Source organism: Vidua chalybeata, chromosome 28 (genome assembly GCF_026979565.1).
Source record: "Vidua chalybeata isolate OUT-0048 chromosome 28, bVidCha1 merged haplotype, whole genome shotgun sequence".
NCBI lineage: Eukaryota > Metazoa > Chordata > Aves > Passeriformes > Viduidae > Vidua > Vidua chalybeata.
In genome coordinates this window covers 1,105,430-1,113,078 of record NC_071557.1, presented here as the reverse complement: position 1 = coordinate 1,113,078, position 7,649 = coordinate 1,105,430, and the positions used below count along the sequence as shown (strand labels likewise).

The following is a 7,649-nucleotide window of genomic DNA, read 5'->3' as shown; positions in this document are numbered from 1 at the left end:
CACAAATCTCCATCTTTCCCTCAGTTATGTCCATCCTTCCCTCACAAATGTCCATCCTTCCCTCACAAATGTCCATCTTCCCCTCAGAAATGTCCATCTTTCCCTCACTGATGTCCATCCCTCCCTCAGTGATGTCCATCTTTCCCTCAGTGATGTCCATCCCTCCATCCCTCCCCCACAGTTCCTCTGCCACCTCTCTCATCCCCACCCTCTCCCAGCTGTCCCTTTTCCTTCCCAATAAACCCTGAGCCGGGAACGTCCAGGATCCCATCTCAGGACTCCCAGGGCCGGTCACACCCGGCCTCAAACCGAGTGTCCATCCCCGAGCTTCCATCAGCGCCCAGGGATGGAGTTCAGCGAGCGTTTTGGGCCAGCACAGCCCGGATGCTGGCGGATATTTGGAGTGAAAAAATGTTTGGCGTCCAGTGCTGTGGATGTTGCTCCAGGAACACACGGAGATTCTGGCTCATCCTCGCCTCAGCTCCTCTCCAGCTGGCCCCACCAGCTCCCGGGGCTGCCGGAGTCGTTTCCAAATCAGCACATCCTTTAATTTCTCCGCCATTTGTTATGCGTGCTGCACTTTGCCATGAATAAATCAGGATTTCGCTGTTCTGGAGCGGAGCAGAACCATGGGTTCCTTGGTGCAGAAAAAAACAGAACAAAATTCACATTTTTTGTTCCCTTTCCCCCCACCCCGGCCGGCCGTGCTCCCAGTCAATCATCCCTCGTAAGCTCGTTTGTTTAATTGATTGCATTGCAGTGTCAACCTGCCCACGCAGGAGCCTCAAATATTTGCAAACTGGAGCACACCCAGAGCTGGGCACGGCTGGCTGCTGTCACAGCACAGCTGCAGCTGCAGCGCGGCCGCCGGCAATCCAAACACACCAAATTAATTAGGGTTACGTCCATAAACTCGGCTGGCTCCTCTCAGGTTTGCGCAGGAATGTTCCCTGCTTGTGCTCAAACACGTTGATTAAACAGCGCCGGGCTCTTGGAGTTCTCCTTTGTGATATCCAAGAGCAGATTATTGCACAGCCTCGCCGGGCAAATATTTGCTTTTTTGGCAGGAGTCGCTGCTTCCTCCCCTCCGGTTTTCCCGCTGCTGAGTCTCCTCCCGTGGGCAGCCACCCCTCCCCGTGGGTGCCAGGAGGTTGAAATTACTCCTGGAGAAACAGAAAGGGGCTGCTTTGCCTACAAAACGTGGTTTTCTGCCTCTCAGGGCAAGAATGTTCCTCCCTGACACCGCCAAAGTGCCAATTTTTTAATTGCAGTGACTTTGCTTGCCCGTTCTTTATGGAAGAGGAGGGATAACTCCTGAACATCCGAATTCTGCTGAAAGGACCCTGCTTCCCCTGCTCGTTTGTCTTCCTTTGTGCTCTCCCAGTGTAGATGTTTATCCAGTGGGTTCAGTCCAATTAAACAGTTCATCGGCTGACAAAAACAGCCCTGCAATAATCCCGCTGTCTTTAGTGGGACTAATGTCAGGCTTAAAGTTAATTCAGGAACATTGTCACTGCTTTTTAGGTGTCTTTTAAGTGTTTTTTTTCCACCACTGTTAATTCCCCTTACCTGAACACAAATTGATTGTTAAATATTTAGGAATAAATCTAACATAAGCCTGAATTATGCAGTAAAACACTCCTGATCCACAGGATCTGTTTCTCCCTTTGCAAAGGGAGATCTCCTGCTGGACAGATCTACCCACCAGGCATGGAGAGGGTTAAAACACCCCAGAATTTGCTTTTGAAGTTGCCCAAAGTTCGGTGGAAGCAAGATGACAGCAGCACAACTGGTCTGTCTGTCTGCATTTTCTACAAAGCTTTAAAAATCTCACAAGATATCCACTTCCTTTATTCTTTCTCTTTTTTTTTTTTTTTTTTTTTTTTTTTTTTTTTTTTTTCCTTTTTGGCTTTTTTCCCCCCCCTTGTTTGTTTGTTTGTGGTTTTTTTTTTTTCCCTCTTTGGTGGTAGCTGAAATCCATCCCAAAGTCTGAACCAATTTCTCAGTTTCAAAAGAAAGGATAATAAACCTGTCATTTGTGGCCTGAGCAGGGAGGTTGCTGCCGCTGCTCTGATACTAAAGCTGATTAGAAGCAGAGCTGGTTTGGAGGAGTTCATGTCTTTCTGAGACTGTTTGATTCTTGGGGGAGGAATTGCTGTGACCCCGAGTGCTTTGAAGTGACAGGGCTGTTGAGGAGGGCATTGCTGGGGTAATACTCACCTGACGAGGTTCTGCCGGGGCAGTTTTTAATTCCATTTTATCTCCTTTGGAAGGCACAGGAGCATGTGAGGATGAAAGGCGAGGCAGGGCTCTGTGCTGGGGCTGTTTGAGCAGAATTTCTGAATCTCTGAGGCGGCTCTGGGAGGATTTGCAGGAGCAGCCTGAGCCTTTTGTGATTCTCCGGCGAGAAGCTTTGGGGTCGTGCAGTTCCAATTACTCCGGGTAACCCTGAGCTCTTTCTTCCTCCTGACCACGGAGTGAGTCCCTGGAGCGGTGGAACTCTGCAGGCTGGGATGCTGAGAGCCAGCAGAGGATCCTGTGGGGACAAACTCTGCTAAATCCCATCCCCAGGCTGGCTCAGGGGGGTTTGGGCTGCACGGCTGCTCCTGAAGCTCCAAATTCCTTCTCCTGGCCTGGTTTCCTGGCCAAGCACGGGCTCAGGGCTGGGAAAAGCCTCTCTGGGTCTGTGACTTTGTACCTCTGGGTCTGTGACTCGGTTTGTGCCTCTGGGTCTGTGACTTTGTGCCTCTGGGTCTGTGACTTTGTACCTCTGGGTCTGTGACTTTGTACCTCTGGGTTTGTGCCTCTGGGTTTGTGACTTTGTGCCTCTGGGTCTGTGACTTTGTGCCTCTGGGTCTGTGACTCGGTTTGTGCCTCTGGGTCTGTGACTTTGTACCTCTGGGTTTGTGACCTTGTGCCTCTGGGTCTGTGACTTTGTACCTCTGGTTTGTGACTTTGTGCCTCTGGGTCTGTGACTTTGTACCTCTGGGTCTGTGACTTTGTACCTCTGGGTTTGTGACTTTGGGTCTGTGACTTTGTACCTCTGGGTCTGTGACTTTGTGCCTCTGGGTTTGTGACTTTGTGCCTCTGGGTCTGTGACTCGGTTTGTACCTCTGGGTCTGTGACTTTGTGCCTCTGGGTCTGTGACTTTGTGCCTCTGGGTCTGTGACTTTGGGTCTGTGACTTTGTACCTCTGGGTCTGTGACTTTGTGCCTCTGGTTTGTGCCTCTGGGTTTGTACCTCTGGGTCTGTGACTTTGTACCTCTGGTTTGTGACTTTGTGCCTCTGGGTTTGTGCCTCTGGTTTGTGCCTCTGGGTTTGTGACTTTGTGCCTCTGGGTCTGTGACTTTGTGCCTCTGGTTTGTGACTTTGTGCCTCTGGGTTTGTGCCTCTGGTTTGTGCCTCTGGTTTGTGCCTCTGGGTTTGTACCTCTGGGTCTGTGACTTTGTACCTCCAGGTTTGTGCCTCTGGTTTGTGACTTTGTACCTCCGGGTTTGTACCTCTGGGTCTGTGACTTTGTGCCTCTGGTTTGTGACTTTGTGCCTCTGGGTTTGTGACTTTGTGCCTCTGGTTTGTGACTTTGTGCCTCTGGGTTTGTACCTCTGGGTGTGTGACTTTGTACCTCTGGTTTGTGACTTTGTGCCTCTGGGTTTGTACCTCTGGGTCTGTGCCTCCTCTCAGGGCAGAGGAATGGAGCAGCAGGAGCCGAGTGAGGAGCAGCGAGGGCTCTCAGCCAGCACTCTCAGGTCTGTTTGTGGCCAGCTAAAACATCCACTGAGGGGTGTTAGAGCTAAAAGGCTGCCTCTAGAAACCCAGCCATTCTTCATGAGGAGGATCACAAAACCCTGCCTGACGTTTAGGACACCCCCAGGCTCCAGATTCCCAAATTCTGTGTCCCCACCCCCTGCAGCAGCAGGGCTGGAGCTGCCCCAGGTCTCCTCCAAGAGATTCCACCCTGAGCATTCCTCACACCCTGCAGGACAGGCAGGGGCCTGGATTAATGAACCACAGTTCAGCCTACCCAGGGTGACACAGTTAAACTGAGTTAGTGGCTCCCTTCATTTCCAAACCTCTCCACTTCCCCAGGGAAATGTTTTTCCCTGTTTTTCCAGTGGATTTCCGTGGTAGGTGGGGAGGGCAGCTGGCTGTGAGGAGTGGCAAGAATTCAGGACAGAAAACAGAAAACATCTCCTAAATTATAATAATTTTATAATCACAGGTATCGCTTGTATCACTCGCCTGTGTCTGGGTGACCCTTATTACAGCAATGCTTTAATTACTGTAATTGGTTTATTGCCTCATCATTCTCTGAATTAGAGACTTATTTCATCCTTATTTAAAGGACAAGGCAGGTATTGATTCAGGGGCTTTGAAAAATTCCAGAACAGCGATTGTGTGGGTGCCAGAATGTTTTTGAAAATGAAGTGCTTTGAGGACAATGAGCAACGTGTGGCTGTGATAGAGAACACGAGCTTCAAATCCATCCATTTCAAAGAGGAATTCATTATCGGGGCTAATTTGCATCCACAAAAACACAGCTCAGCTCAGCATTGTCATCAAAAGGCATTTTCAGTGCTCAGTGTTGTGTTAAATGCACTTCTCAAGGACTTGGGATTGCAAAGCCCAAGAAGAAGATGCTGCTTGGGCTCCAGCAGGTGTTTTGGTTGCTTTTGTTTAATCCTCAGATTAAGCGAGGCCTGCACTGAGTCCTGCTCACCTTCGTTAGGATTAGGCCTGAGCCAAGTTCAAGTTTTATCCCTAGAAAGGCCTGGGCTCAGTGAAATCCCAAAGCCAGGGGGTTTGGGGCAGCTGGGACCAGCCCTGCCCCTCCCTGGCCCTGTCACACCCTGGGATTGCTCCTCCTGAAGAAAGCAAATTGCAGCCAGTCCAGATCAGTGTAAAATCAAACACAAAACAGGTGTTTGCTAATTAAAACTGAGATTTTAATGAATGACCTGTGTGGTTTTGGCGAATAAATACCACTCTCAGCATCTGCTCTGTAATTAGGTTCCAACTTCTTTTTTTTTTTTTTTTTTTTTTTTCCCTCCTCAAGTCCCAGTAAATAACTACAGAATGCCAGGTTTAACTAAAACCTGCTAATCTTTGCTCTTTAATGGGGAAAAAGCAGATGTTTCCTGCCCAGGTAACTCCAAGCAGCAGCAATCAACAGAGGAGAGGGAAAAAAACCTCATCAAATCCTTCATATTTCAACGTGTTTTTCTCTCTGCTTTGTACAACAAGGCAGAGATTTTCATAAAATCCTCCCAGTGCTGCAGGCTGATGCCACATTTTTAGGACGGCTCTTGTTGCAGCCCTTGGGGGTTTATTTTTACTAATTGGGTGTTTACTTGGACAGATTTCCTGGTTTTTTGGGTTGTTTTTTGGTTTGTTTTTTCTTTTTTTTTTTTTTTCCCCCCCACTTCTGGACCTGTTTTCCATTAAATGTAAATACAGATCCACGGGAATGTGTGGGGAGAAGGAGTGGGGTGGGGAGAGGTTCTGGAATGCCCACACAGGGATCGTGTGGTGGTGACAGAAACATCAAACCCTGGGCCATGGATTCCTCCTCAGGAGTGCCTGAACAGGGAGAAATAAAAGGGAATGAGGGAGCTGGGGGTGATGAAAGCCTCGGGATGGAATAAAGCTGGGATTTCCACCCTGACACTCAGGTTCCTTCCCTTCCTTTTCCGCCACGGGGACTGGAGCTGCTGAAGGGGGATTTTGGGGCGTGGGAAGTTTTGGGGTGTGGTTCTGGCGCACTCCTGTCTGTACCCCGACCCGCGGTTCCGTTTGGCAGCAGTCAGGAGGGGCTGGATCCGTAGGAATCCCTGCTCTGAGGGATTTCTTTCTCCAAAAGCCATGGAAGGAGGAGCCTGAAGGCCTTTCCTCTGCACTCTGGTGCTTGCCCTGTTTGGGGCGAATCCTCGGGGAAGGAGGAAACACCTCAAGCACAAAAACCTCCCTCAGTGGATCTCAGGAGCTCTGTCTCCATTCCCAAGCACAAAAACCTCCCTCAGTGGATCTCAGGAGCTCCGTCTGCCATTTTGCCACACAAATTGTGTTGTGAAGTGGAATTCCCAAGGACAAAAACCTCCCTCAGTGGATCTCAGGAGCTCTGTCTGCATTCCCAAGGACAAAAACCTCCCTCAGTGGATCTCAGGAGCTCTGTCTCCATTCCCAAACACAAAAACCTCCCTCAATGGATCTCAGGAGCTCTGTCTGCATTCCCAAACACAAAAACCTCCCTCAGTGGATCTCAGGAGCTCTGTCTGCATTCCCAAGGACAAAAACCTCCCTCAGTGGATCTCAGGAGCTCTGTCTGCATTCCCAAGCACAAAAACTTCCCTCAGTGGATCTCAGGAGCTCTGTCTGCCATTTTGCCACACAAATTGTGTTGTGAAGAGGAATTCCCAAGGACAAAAACCTCCCTCAATGGATCTCAGGAGCTCTGTCTGCATTCCCAAACACAAAAATCTCCCTCAATGGATCTCAGGAGCTCTGTCTCCATTCCCAAACACAAAAACCTCCCTCAGTGGATCTCAGGAGCTCTGTCTGCATTCCCAAGCACAAAAACTTCCCTCAGTGGATCTCAGGAGCTCTGTCTGCATTCCCAAATACAGAACCTCCCTCAGTGGATCTCAGGAGCTCTGTCTGCATTCCCAAACACAAAAACCTCCCTCAATGGATCTCAGGAGCTCTGTCTGCCACTTTTGCCACACAAAACATTGTGAAATGGCCTCAGCCCACTCCCAAAAGCGATGAACGTGCTGAGGCACAAGGCTGAGCCCAGCCCCAGCCCAGCCCAGGACTGGAGAGGGCTCCAAGCAGCATTTCTGTGCCTCGTCTCTCCAGCTGGCGAGCAGAACACTTGACATTTAGCAGCACAGCTCTGTTCTCCCCAGAAAAAGGAATTATTGCTCCTCCCAAGGGCAATGACTCAGTAGCCTGGAAGCCATTTGTGCAGTGCCACTGTGGGAATTTGGGGAAAAAAAAACAGGAATTAGGGAAGCCATTTGTGCAGTGCCACTGTGGGAATTTGGGGAAAAAAAAACAGGAATTAGGGAAGCCATTTGTGCAGTGCCACTGTGGGAATTTGGGGAAAAAAAACAGGAATTAGGGAAGCCATTTGTGCAGTGTCGCTGTGGGAATTTGGGGAAAAAACCCAGGAATTAGGGAAGCCATTTGTGCAGTGTCGCTGTGGGAATTTGGGGGAAAAAAACAGGAAATTAGGGAAGCCATTTGTGCAGTGTCACTGGGGGAATTTGGGGAAAAAAGCAAGAATTTGGGAAGTCATTTGTGCAGTGTCACTGTGAAAATTTGGGGAAAAAAAGCAGGAATTAGGGAGCCTGTCCAGGTAACCCTGGCTGGTTGCAGGTCTGACAGAGAAAACAAGTGTGAGGGCTGGGTTCTGGTGGCTGACCCTGCCTGGAATCAGATCCTTGGCACCTCGGCGAGCTCTCCCTCTCCCTCTGCTGATTCCCCTTCCACGTGAGATGCGCCTCAGACCCCGAGAGCTGAGCCAGACCTGGCACAAACCACGAGCTCTCACTGCTCTATCCCATGATCTCCTTGCTGGTGGTTACTGGTTTCATATTTGGAAGACATAAAGCTTGAGGGGAAGGGGGGTAAAAAGGCTGAAAGTGAGGTTC

At 49.7% G+C, this 7,649-nt stretch overlaps 1 long non-coding RNA gene across 2 annotated transcripts; it reads right to left on the bottom strand.

Moving 5' to 3' along the window:
- Positions 1–523: 523 nt before the first annotated feature.
- Positions 524–2,945, bottom strand: LOC128800871 (uncharacterized). Of its 2 annotated transcripts, XR_008435063.1 has the most exons (3): positions 2,699–2,941; positions 2,221–2,536; positions 524–637 (listed from the first exon to the last, which is right to left on the bottom strand). It is a non-coding gene; the product is annotated as an uncharacterized LOC128800871 (long non-coding RNA). The 2 variants fall into 2 exon arrangements; XR_008435062.1 differs by having other exon boundaries at positions 2,221–2,945.
- Between the last annotated feature and the right edge of the window lie 4,704 nt (positions 2,946–7,649).